Source organism: Spinacia oleracea, chromosome 4 (assembly GCF_020520425.1).
Source record: "Spinacia oleracea cultivar Varoflay chromosome 4, BTI_SOV_V1, whole genome shotgun sequence".
In the NCBI taxonomy this organism is placed as follows: Eukaryota; Viridiplantae; Streptophyta; class Magnoliopsida; order Caryophyllales; family Amaranthaceae; genus Spinacia; species Spinacia oleracea.
Window position 1 is genome coordinate 88714082 of NC_079490.1, and position 13044 is coordinate 88727125.

The following is a 13044-nucleotide window of genomic DNA, read 5'->3' on the forward strand; positions in this document are numbered from 1 at the left end:
AAAATTCAAAATATTCACAAAATCAAGCAATCCATCACATGGATATCAAAGTAGCAATCCAAACAATAAAATCTCCCCCCAAGCTTGAATTAGGCCATGTCCTCAAGGCCTAAAACGAAACTAGGAGGGGCACAGCTACCCATCCAACCAATGCCCCATATGAATGATGCCCGACCCCAAAGAATGCAAGAGAGTTAGAATGATATTACCGGAAATGTCGTGGGAGCAAGTCCCGCAAAGAACCGTAATAACGAACGAACTCACCAATAAGAATAGCCGGACATGGCAAAGATGGATGCAAAGATTTCCACATCAAGAAAGCTTGAGATACAAAAACTCAAAAAATCAAGAAAAAATTAGTATACATGGGCCAAATGGCCAAAACCCACGGGTTGCCTCCCGAGAAGCGCTCTTTTTACCTTATTAGCTTGACGCCTTTTACCTCTAGTAAATACCCCGACAATTATCGCAATATTTTGTCATATGCAATGGCAAACATGTCCAAGAGTAACAAGTAGGCAAGAGTCAAATGAGAAGCAAGCACAAAGTAGAATGCAACTCTATGCCTACGGGGTGTGGGGAACCATAAATAAGAAAAATCAAAATGAAAAACAAAATAAATACTCCCTTCTTCTTGCTCCTTTGAGGAAGGAGAATCATTAGGATCAATAGAGGAAAAAGAATCCTTAAGCGGCTGGAGTTAGGATAAAAAGGGAAAAGAGATGGGAAATGAAGGATAAATGTTGAGTTTCTTCTTCCGGAATGGGGAATGAGGGAAGGGAGTGGGAACAAAAGATTCACAAACAACTTCACTCACATCACAAAGAGCACAAGAAATCTCAACATAAGATCCTTCATTCACTTTTAAAATTTTTTGGTTGGCACATTCACTTTTTTCCTAAATTTGAATCGACTTAAGAACTTCAAGGCAAAAAGGAGCAAATAGATTTTCATCACCATCATCAAGGCATTCACTCAAAGAGGAACGAGTAGGAACAAACTCTCCAATACTCAACTCCTCAATGTCATGCATCATAGGTGGCAATGTAGCCTCAAACTCATCTCTTCTCCGCGAAACATCCTTAATAGATTCTTGCATTAGGTTAGAGATTCCCAAAAAGCCTTTTACAACTCGTTGGGACATGACCTCAAATAAATTCAAGCTAGAATCTATTCCTTGCTCTTCTTGAATTTCAAGATACTTCATAAAAAGTAGCATTTCACACAATGATTTGGTAGATTCAACTTTCAAAGAGCTTAAGAATTTATCATGGAGATAGAGAAGATAATCAAGTGTAGTCGATTCATCATTTTGAGAATCAAATGAATTTGCCATTTTTTTAGTTTTCAAAAAAAAGAAAATGAAAAATAAACTAGACTAGAGAACTAGAAAGAAAAATCAAACAATGATGCCATTCCCCGGCAACGGCGCCATTTTGGTAAAAATATTTTTCGTCGTTGAAAGAATACACCTCAATCAAACAAAATTTATAAACTCCTAACTAACCGTCTATTTTGACTATAGCGGCAAGCATAGGGATCGTCCCAAGAGAATGAATATGTTTGACTTTTCAATCTAATGCGTTCAAAAGCTAATTCGAATGGAAAATGAGTTTGTGTATTAATCTAATGAAAGCAAGAAAAGCACGAAATACGAACAAGTAAAGAAATTCTAGAGATTTCGGGGATCGGCAATGGAAATTGAATTATGAGAAGGACAAAGGTCAAAACACAATGATTATGCAAGGACTTGATACATAGGGAAAAATAAACTATTGACGTGCTCGCCACCTCTCGGATAGAACACGCTAAGCCTCTAATCAAGGAAAAGCTCTCGCATAATCCTAAAACTAGACGACTCGCATATGAGACCTACTTTTCACATGCATCATAGAGATTCACAATGTATTTCCAAACCTAAACAATGCATTCCAATCAATCCTAATCAACTAGCATTTGCAACTACTAATTCATTAGTCATGGAAATCCTAGCATCAACTCAAGTTTAATCACAACATCAATCATGAATTTCCCTACTATTTCCCCAAAATTCATTCCCAAGGCTTCAACCCTAACCTCTAGACTAAGACTACTCAATTAGCATGATTAACATCAAAATTAAACTAAAATTAATCCTAATCATCAAACTAATTGAATTAAAGAAACGAATTGAATTAAAAAAAATCAGAAAATTCAAATATCAAAATTGGGGGAAAAATTAAGAAAATTGAAAATATGAAACTAATTCTAGAATTCAACAATGAAATCAAAGCTTAAACGAAATTAATGAAGCAATTGAAAATTGAAAGAACAAATCAAAGACAAAAGTAGAATTATACCTTGAATTGTTGAAATTGCATCAAACTTGAAGAACAAAATTGAAGAACAAAACTCAAATGAAAGAGAAAAGAAATCTGAAATTTAGTGCTTGAATTCAACTAGAAATTGAAAGATTAAGGTAAGAAATCCTAATCCTAACCTCTAATCTAATCCCTAATCTAATTCTCTCTCTAGAGTTCCAAGCTAATTCTGAAATTAAATTACGTAAAATCTAAAATGTTTGAAACAATTCTGTGATTTTCTATTTATATTAGCAATCCCGCGTAGTCGTTCTGTCGCACAACTATACGTGTTCGGTCGCACACCCATCCTTGTTCGGTCGCATAACAAAACAGAAGCTACTGAATTTTGCTTGGCAGTCTTGTGCGCCCGAGTGCTGTTGTTCGATCGCACATCAGGTCTTGTTCGACCGCACATCGGGTCTTGTTGGACCGCACAACAAGTCTTGTGCGACCGAGCAACACCATAGCTGCCAGTTCTGTTTGCGTGCATGATGCTGCGCTGTTCTGCCTGTGTTGCGTGTTGCTGCGACTGCTTCTCTTGCTCATTGCTTCTACTCTTGTGATGCTACAAGGCTGCTATCAAGGTAATGCAAGGTAGCTAAGGTGAGCACAAGAGGCTGCTGCTGTAAAGCCACGAACAAAAGCTGAAAGTGCGCGTAAGTACAGAAGCTATAGCTGCTGTTTGCTCGTGTACAAGGGTTGTTTGTGTGCGATGTTCTTCTCGTGTTTGGCTACTCAAGTGCTGCTGTTCTACCTTGCTTATTGTTGCTGTTGCTCGTGAACTTTGTGGGCAGCCAAGTGGATTGCTTCGTCGCTGCACATAGAAATCGTAGAGCATATTATTAAAATCGAAAATCAAAATATTAATTCGTTTAACATTTTTACAAATCGTAAAACATGTAACTCGTCGACAAGCATAATGACACATTAGTAACACGTTAATACTCAAAATGACTCTTACGCAATGAGAATGCGCACAAATGGCACGTTTAGAGCAAAAACGACTAAAATATACGCAAGACGAGAAAATGTTACGATAAAGCAAAAATGCAATAAACGAACTAAAAACGATAAAACTAAGCAAAAATAATAATAAAATGCTAATAAAATGAACTAAAATCCTAAGGTAATTAAGAGCGACATAAATGTCGCTAATCAAACTCCTCTTGTCAAATTCGAAGTTCAAACTCCATATCCAACTCAAATTTCAAATTCGCTTTCAAGTTACAAAGATTCTTTTCTATCATTGCTCCCAAATACAAATTTCAAAAACATTTCCGATGGGTTGAAAATCCCTAGTAATAGTACAAAATTCAATGGGTTGAAAATCCCCTGAAATAATACAAATTCAATTTCCACATTCTATCATGGGTTGAAATCCCCCTAAAATATTTCCATATTCCATAACGGGTTGAAATTCCCTTGAAATAATACAAAATTCAACTTCACTTCTGTCAGGTTGAAATTCCCTTGAAATAATACAAGATCCAACTTCATTTCCAACGGGTTGAAAATCCCCCGAAATAATAAAAATTCGATCTCCTAAAACAATTCTGATGGGTTGAAAATCCCTAGAAATAGTACAGAATCCAATGAGTTGAAAATCTCCTTAAATAATACAAATTCAATATCCACATTCTATCATGGAATGAAATCCCCCTAAATTATTTCCGTATTCCATAACGAGTTGAAATCCCCTTGACATAATACAAAATTCAACTTCACCTATATCGGGTTGAAATTCCCTTGAAATAATACAAGATCCAACTTAATTTCCAACGGGTTGAAAATCCCCGGAAATAATACAAATTCGATCTCCTAAAACGATTCTGATGGGTTGAAAATCCCTATAAATAGTACAAAATCCAATGGGTTGAAACTCCCCAAAAAATACTCTAAAACTCTATTTTGGGTTGAAATTCCATTGAAATATTCGAAATTCCAATGGGTTGAAATTCCCCTAAAATATTCCAAGTTCTATCGACGGGTTGAAATTCCCTTGAAATATTCCAAATTCCAATGGGTTGAAATTCCCCTAAAATATTCCAAGTTCTATCGACGGGTTGAAGTCCCTTTGAAATAGTACAACATCCAATTTCCTTTCTCATGGGTTGAAACTCCCCAGAAATAATACAAATTCCATCCCGGATTGAAAATCCCTCGAAATAATGCAAATTCGATTTCTCTATTCTACCGGGTTGAAATCCCCTAAAATACTCCAAATTCAATTCTCCCGAAATAGTTCCAACGGATTGCGAATCCCGGAACAAATGTACGAAATCCAATTGGGTCAAAATCCCTTGTCAAAGTCTAAGTTCTAATTCTAGGTTGCAAATGCTACAAGGAGGAAACCTCCACAAAAGAATGAAGCTCATTTCAAAAAATACTTCCAACGGGTTGTAAGTCCCGATACAAGTTCAAATGCCTATACAAGTACTAAAAGGTGTAATTCCTTCAAAATATTTCCAACGGGTTGCAAACCCCGGATACAAGTACAAAATCCAAAATCCCGAGTTTCTGGAGTGGTACTTAGAGTCAAGCCTAGGTCTCATTCATTTCATGCATATCATACCATGTGTCGGGAAGCCTAAGTTCTAAAGTCATGTCGTGTGTCCTAAATAGGAGTCCAAAGATCTTGTGGGTTCGCTAAAGAGGAGAAAGGTTCAAGAGAGCTCCATCAGTCCTAGCCTCCCTTATACCCGGCATCGAACAGGCAGCAAATCCGTCTTCTACAAATCAAACTTCCAGTCAAGAACCCATTCAAATGGCCACCGCAGACCAAATCACCCAGCTCATGGCCGATATGATGTAGCCAACATTAACACCAACATAGAGTGCGTGAGCATCCGCTTGGGTGTGGTAAAGCAAGATGCACCTCTGGTCGATCTGACCAAAAAGATCGAAAGCATGGTTAACAAGGTTACCAATCAAGAGAACTATTTCGATACTTCGATGGAGGACAGCCTCAAGGGGGGCTAATTTTCCAGAAAAATTCTCTGCCAATGATATCCCAAAATTCAAGTCAACCGATAATCCTAAGTACTATCTCAAGAACTTCAGAGCCACCATGGAAATCAAAGGAGTTGATCACAACCTCTACCCTGTGGTGTTCCCTATGTCCTTGGAACCAGTCTGTCAGACATGGTACTACTCCCTCAAAGAATATTAAACTAGCACTTGGGAAGCAGTAGCTCAAGCATTCATGGAGCAGTAATAACCCAACATTCAACTTTAAACCACTCTTCGAGAATTGGAGGTTCTCAGGCAAGGATCCCAAAAAGGCTTCACTAACTACCTCAACCGGTGGAGGGAAATGGCATCACAAATGGTTACTCGGCCCTGCGAGAGAGAATTGGTCAAGATTTTCATTGCTGGGTTCCTTTCAAAGTACAACACTCAGATGAAGTATCTGGGTTTAGTGAGTTTAACGAGAACATATGATATCGGGGTTGATATAGAAGATGACCTCATGAAAGCACCCGTGGCACCAACTCCACAAGCTGAGAAGTGGAAGGGCAAGAAGGCTGAAGCAACACATAAGGTCCACGAGGTCAACGCCTTAAAAGCTCCTCAGGGTCCAAAATCAAATAACTTCAAGAACAATGCTAATCAACGCGATTGCCAGAGTAGTCCTCAAAGGGCCTTCACCGACCTAGGGATGTCCTATAGCGACGCCTTTGAAAGACTGGTCGAGAAGCAACTCATCACTCCTATTGGTCCAAGCACAGATCTCCCAACTTACAAGATGTCCAAAATTTGGGACCCCAAAGCCTATTGCAAGTTCCACCAGGGGAACGAGCATGACATCGAAAACTGCTTCAAACTCAAACATCTAGTCCAGAATATGGTTGACAACAAAACTGTGCCCCGTACCTCCTGGTGCAAAACAGTCACCCTCGGTACAAGTTATCTCCTACGATTGTGAAGATGAAGAGGAGGACTTCCCATGCAACCTAAAATCCACAATGTACAAGCCAAGCTTCAAGCCAATGATTCCGAGCTTCTACTATCTCATTCCACAGACTCAAGATTGGGTGATCCCTGAACCTAGGGTAACCACTGACATCCAAGAAAACATTTGTCCCCTAGTGGCCCTGGAAGCTTTAGGCTTCTATGAGTACGACCTGATGTTGACCACAGAGCGGACCGTCAAATTCCATGGCATCACATACAAGATCCTGGGGGTCCTCGATTTGATTTTCTCCTTCGAGACTTACTATAACAATGCTGAGTTCCTAGTCATCGATATACCGGCTAATTTCGATCTCCTATTCGGGGAATCTTGGTTTGAGGAGCTGTTAGATGGCCCTACCTGTCTTACACTCAAGGGCTCAAGCTACAATATCACTTATGTCAAGCATGCACCGGCCCTGCGCCAAGAGAAGGATGAGTGTGTGCAAGAATATTACTATAGGTGGAACGCCTCTGCTCGTGAAATTCAACCTAAGCTACCAGAAGGGAAGATGGTGAGGATGTTTCTTCTAGGCCTCAATGCTCAGTGCAAGAGCCGGTTTGCTGCATTTCCCTAAAACACCTGGAATCAAGTCTGGAATCAAGCTTCAAAAATCTGCGGATGCAACCTTGTCAATGATGATGATGACGATGTGGATGTTTAGGAGTACCCCGAGAACTATTTCTATGATTAATTTCTTATGTTCAAGTCCCGAGTCTGTCTTTCGATTTCCGAGTCTAGTGATGAGTCTAAGAGTCTAGGGCTAGAGTCTTGCATCAATCAAGAGCCACTAAAGGCCGAACTTCAAGTTAAAGCTGTCGATGTAATGATTGCTAATTTCAATAATACTTCAATTTTCTCCTACTCTTCAAGTCCAAATTCAAAACACATTCCTAATCCAAACAACTTTGCTTCACAAGAAACTGACCTTGAAATCTTAGAAGCTATCGAAATTCATGAAAACAGGACATCCATAATTGAGGAAACAGAAAAAGTAAACCTTTCTAACAACATTGATCCAAAACTAGTTCAGATTGGTTTGACTCTATTTCAAGTAAAGCGGGATGATCTCATCAAGCTACTTTCAGAGTACATAGACTTCTTCGCATGTTCCTATCATGATATTCCAGGTTCAAAGCCCGTCAAGAAGAAACTCCGTCGCATGAAACCGGATGTTTCCCTCAAAATTCAAGAAGATCGAAGTCTCTAAGCAGCTAGAGGATAGGTTCATTCGAGAATCCGATTATCCAGAATGGATTTCCAACGTCGTCCCAGTTCCAAAGAAGGATGGTGTTAGGGGGGAAAATACCCTCTTGGTGACGTGGACAGACGTGGCAAGTAATGCTTATGTGGCTGGCAGCAGGACGTGTGGTAGCACCTTTTAGACTCGCCCTCAATGGCTGGGATCAAGACAGCCGTTACAAACCGTTGATGAAGCCGGCCATTATTACGCATTTATTACTCAATTATGTGGAATTAAGCACGAACGTAACATTCTTATTACGAAGGCCTATAAAATGGCTTAACTTTGTCAGTTTGAAAAAGACGAATACTAAGTAATAACAATACTATTATTCCATGCTATTACAACTTGCTCTCGTTACTCTAAATTATCTAGCTCGATCGATATTTAGCACCATCATCAAGGCAAGTTCGTCTCAAAGTAGAATTTGCACAAAACAATTTGGCGCCCACCGTGGGGCTGACAATCAAAAACAGCTCGATAATTCCATTCCAATCACCATGGCCGGAAATGCTAGCTCATCCGACGATATCACTCGCCGCTTTGAAGCCATGGAGCAGCGCATCAACATCCTCCAGAAGGAAAATGAAGCATTACACTCTTAGGTCAGATCCACTGCCTCCATCGCCACCGGATCCACAGTACCGGCGAGATACCTCTGGTCTGAGTCGCCGTTTGGATCTTGACGTCGCCCCAGATCATTCCCTCCATGTACCCTTGGGCGAACCTGGAGGCCCAGTCCTCGAACAGATCTGCGAGTTCGAGCCGCTACCAAGTCAGCCCCGTTCTAACCCGAGTTGGCTTCCTCTTCCTCCAACTCAAACATCTTCTGCAGGTACATCAACAGTCGTCGCCGCCTCAACGGCCGCACAAGTTGCTTCATCTCGAGTCGGTGCGACGACATCCTCCATGATGTCGGCTCCCGCCTCCAACCCGGCATCTCGTCCATTACCACCCCCAATGGTAACCATGTCGATGCCCCTGCCCGTCTCAGTCCCGGCACAAAGACCAACACCGACGACTCAAATTCCATGGGATCAACTCTTTTCCCAACAAGTTGTTCAGCCTGTCGTCATTCTCGTTACCCCGGCGCCAGGAGCACCCCCCCAGATGATGGCGGTTCCCCCAGCCAGTCAAGCGCCGCAAGAAATGTTCCCGAGCACCCCGATGCGCCCAGATTCTTCTCGAAACTATTCTCTATACACTCCTCTAAACAGGTCATTCGTTCCAGTCAGTCAAGGTTTCGTAACTCCTTTCCCTTATGTTGCAGGTACCCAGGCTACCCAAGGAATGCCTCCCTACATGCAACAAGTGGTGCCGCAGTTCACTCCTCACCAACCTCACAGCATATATCCACAAAACACCTACTACCAACACCTCCAAGCCAGCCTCCCCGAAACATTCAGTCCCCTCGTCCCAGTGCTCAACATCATCTGTGAAAACACTAATCACCAACTCCAACAAATTATGACCATGATAAACAAAATCCCAGGAGTACCAACACCAATAAAAGAAGTCAGTCTAGACAGTTATGCCGACTCACCATATGCCGACCCCATCGATGCAATCGACATCCCGAAGCGATTCAGCCCACCAAATATGCCCATGTATGATGGGACGACCGATCCAAGGGAGCATATCTTGACCTACAAGCAGCGAATGATGACTATCCCAGTTCCCAAGCATGTGAGGGAAGCTAACCTTTGCAAAGGGCTTGGTTCGACATTGATTGGACCCGCTTTGAAGTGGTTAACTAGCCTGCCAAACGGATGCATCACCTCTTTTGCTCATCTCGACAACATGTTTAATCAGCAGTTCGCTAGCAGCAGGTGCTTGGAGAAACAGACGAGTGAGCTGTACCGTGTGGTCCAACGTCCGGATGAACCTCTAAAGGAATGCATAGCTCGGTTCATCAGGGAGAAGGTAACTGTACCTGAATGTGACGTCCCGACAGCAATCGAAGCGTTCAGACAAGGATTGTACGGCGAAACCGATCTTTGGAGGGATCTGATCAAATACCCCTGCAAGACGTTTGAAGACGCTCAAGCCAAAGCAATGGCCCAAGTCAGGTTGGAAGAAACTCTCTATTCCCGGAAAGGAGCTAATGACTACACCAAGACGGAAAGGCGATTGCCCTACCCCAAGAGAATCAGTGATCGTCCTGCCCCTTATTCCCGACCTCAACACGTAGCAGTGGTGGAAGATGACGACGACTCCAACTGGAAGAACAGCCCGGACCTGCCTCCGGAGATTAACGAATATTCTTTTTGTGTTGACACTGTAGGTCTGATGAACCATCTTTCGAAGATGGGGAAAGCGGTGCAGTGGCCACCGAAGTCCAGCAAACCCGAATCAAAGAAGGATCCCTCAAAGTGGTGTGATTTCCATGCCGACATCGGTCATACCACCAACGATTGCATCGCATTAAGAAGAGAAGTAGCCTATCTGTTGAAGAACGGATACCTCAAAGACGTCATGTCAGACAAAGCCCATGGCGTCGTCAACAAAGAAAACTCTAACTCTCCATCTCGACCTCCTCCACCTCCCCCTCATACTAAAACTGTGAATTTTATTGCTGGAGGTTCTGACATTTGTGGTTTAACTTATTCTGCAGCTAAGAGGCACGCTCGAGAAAATGAGATAGACAGACCGGCCCGAGCCATAGCCGCGGAGTATCTAACCCCTATATCTTTTGATGAATCTGATGCAGGGGACATCTCGGACAAACATCACGATGGCTTGGTAATACCCAATCCCGTTGGAAACTGCATGGTAAAGCGATTCCTAGTCGACAACGGTAGCTCAACTAATGTTATGATGCTCGACGCCCTCAAGGAGATGGGACTCAACCCAGATACAGATGTTGTCAAAAAGTCCACCGTGCTAATAGGATTCAACGGCGAGGCTAAGACCACCTTTGGAGAAGTTACCTTACCTGTTTACGCTAAAGGAATCAACCAACAGGTAAAATTTTGTGTTATTGATTGCCCTTCATCTTACAACATTATCTTGGGCAGGCCTTGGATCCACGACATGAAGGCCATCCCCTCGACATACCATCAAACCATCAAATTCCCAACTCGATGGGGGGTTTAGGAAATCAAGGGAGATCAGCAAGAGTCCAAAGAATGTTCCAAAACAGCTCTAAAGCCCTCAGCCACCAATAAATCCTCATTATAGCAACTACAGTCCAGTTCCGACCCAACGAGCTACAAGGAGCCTAGGTCCGAGCAGCTTGACGAGATCATCTTAGATCCTACGAAACCAGAATAAGTCGTTTTCATTGGATGCGACGTGCCCGACGACATCAGGTCGGAACTTACTACCTCCGTTTAAAAAAGATCTTTACAGTTACTATTTGCACGGACTCCAATGCAATATTTAACTACTAATATATCCAATTTCGTTTGTGAAAAAATTATAAAAATTTGATATTCTAAAAATACATTTCGAGACCAATCTAACAAGATCTTACATGTAACGTTTTGATGTATATAATAGTAAGAATTTACATTCAAAGTTTTTATAATTTGGGCACATTTTCCAAAGCGTAAAGAACTTTCTGAAACGGAGGTAGTATTAAATTTCTCAAAGCCAACGCAGATTGCTTCGCATGGTCCCATGAAGATATGCCAGGTATCAGCCCAGACGTCATCACTCACAAGCTGAGTGTTGATCCACATCACAAACCCGTTAAACAGAAACGACGGAAGTTCGATCCAGAATGCAACCAAATTATCAACGACGAGGTTCAGCAATTATTAGATACCGGAAAGATCAGAGAACTCAAATACCCAGATTGGTTGGCCAATGTCGTCGTAGTTAGAGAGAAGAACGGGAAATGGCGTGTTTGCATAGGCTTCACCGACATCTACAAAGCATGCCCCAAAGATTCCTTTCCCTTACCCCACATCGACGCCATGGTTGATGCTACCGCAGGGCATGGAATGCTCACGTTTATGGATGCGTTCAGTGGGTACAACCAGATTTTGATGCACCCGGAAGATCAAGAAAAAACCGCCTTCATCACGGAGCGGGGAACTTATTGTTACAAAGTCATGCCATTCGGTTTAAGAAATGTAGGTGCCACCTACCAACGCCTAGTCAACAAAATGTTCAGAAAACAGGTAGGCGACACAATGGAAGTCTATATTGACGACATGTTGGTAAAGTCCAAGAAAGCCTCATATCACATCTCGCATCTCCAACAAGCCTTCGACGTACTACGAGAATACAACATGAAGCTCAACCCCACCAAGTGCTCGTTCGGAGTCTCCTCTGGGAAGTTCCTAGGTTATATGGTTACTCAAAGAAGCATTGAAGCTAGTCCTGACCCGATCCGCGCAATCATCAATCTACAATCCCCTCGAAATCAAAAGGACGTACAAAAGTTAGCAGGCAGAGTGGCTGCCCTCAACCGCTTCATCTCCAGGTCGTCCGACAAGTGCAAATTGTTCTACGACATCCTCAGAAAGAACGAGAAGTTCAGTTGGACCGATCGACATGAAGCTGCATTGCAACAACTCAAGCAGTACCTGTCGAACCCTCCGCTACTGTCTAAACCAAAGGACAATAAAGAATTACAGATATACCTTGCAGTTACAGAGTCGACCATTAGTGCGGTGCTAGTACGAGAAGAAGACGACAAGCAGTTACCTGTTGATTACATCAGTAAGTCTTTACTTAGTGCCGAAACAAGGTACTCTCATCTCGAAAAACTTGTCCTTGCACTAGTTGTTGCTTCCGTTAAATTACGCCCTTATTTCGAATGTCATCCTATAACTGTTAGAACTAACTATCCCATGAAGTCAATCATGAGGAAACCCGAGTTGTCTGGCAGGATGCCGAAATGGGCAATACAATTAGGTTGTTACGATATCAGGTACGAACCTCGCACAGCCATCAAGTCGCAAGCTCTAGCAGATTTTGTGGCTGACTTCAGCCCAAGCCTACAACGCGAGGTCGATCAAGAAATCAACATACTAACGGATGGTGGACTCTCATCGACATGGACTCTTCATACTGACGGCTCCTCCAACATACGGGGGACAGGCCTAGTCATTATGCTAAAGTCGCCACAAGGGGACACCATAGTACAGTCTGTCTGTTGCGAGTTCAAAGCTACCAACAACGAGGCGGAATACGAAGCCTGGATTCTGGGATTATCATTAGCACTCGACATGAGTATCCGCCGACTCGAGGTACGTTGTGATTCATTATTGATTATCAGTCAGATTAACGGTTCGTATGCAGCAAAGGACTCAAAGATGCAGGCTTACTTAGAAATAGCAAAAAGGCTCGTCAACAAGTTCGACTCATACACCCTACAATAAATACCAAGGGATCAGAACACCCAGGCCGATGCCTTAGCCAATCTTGGCTCAAATATCAAACCTAAGCTCACTTCCATCCCTGTAGTCCACTTAATGTACCCAGCCATCACCAAAGACAACCTACCCATCACCGAACAAACCCCACCAACTCAAACGCCTTCATGGCGCGACCCC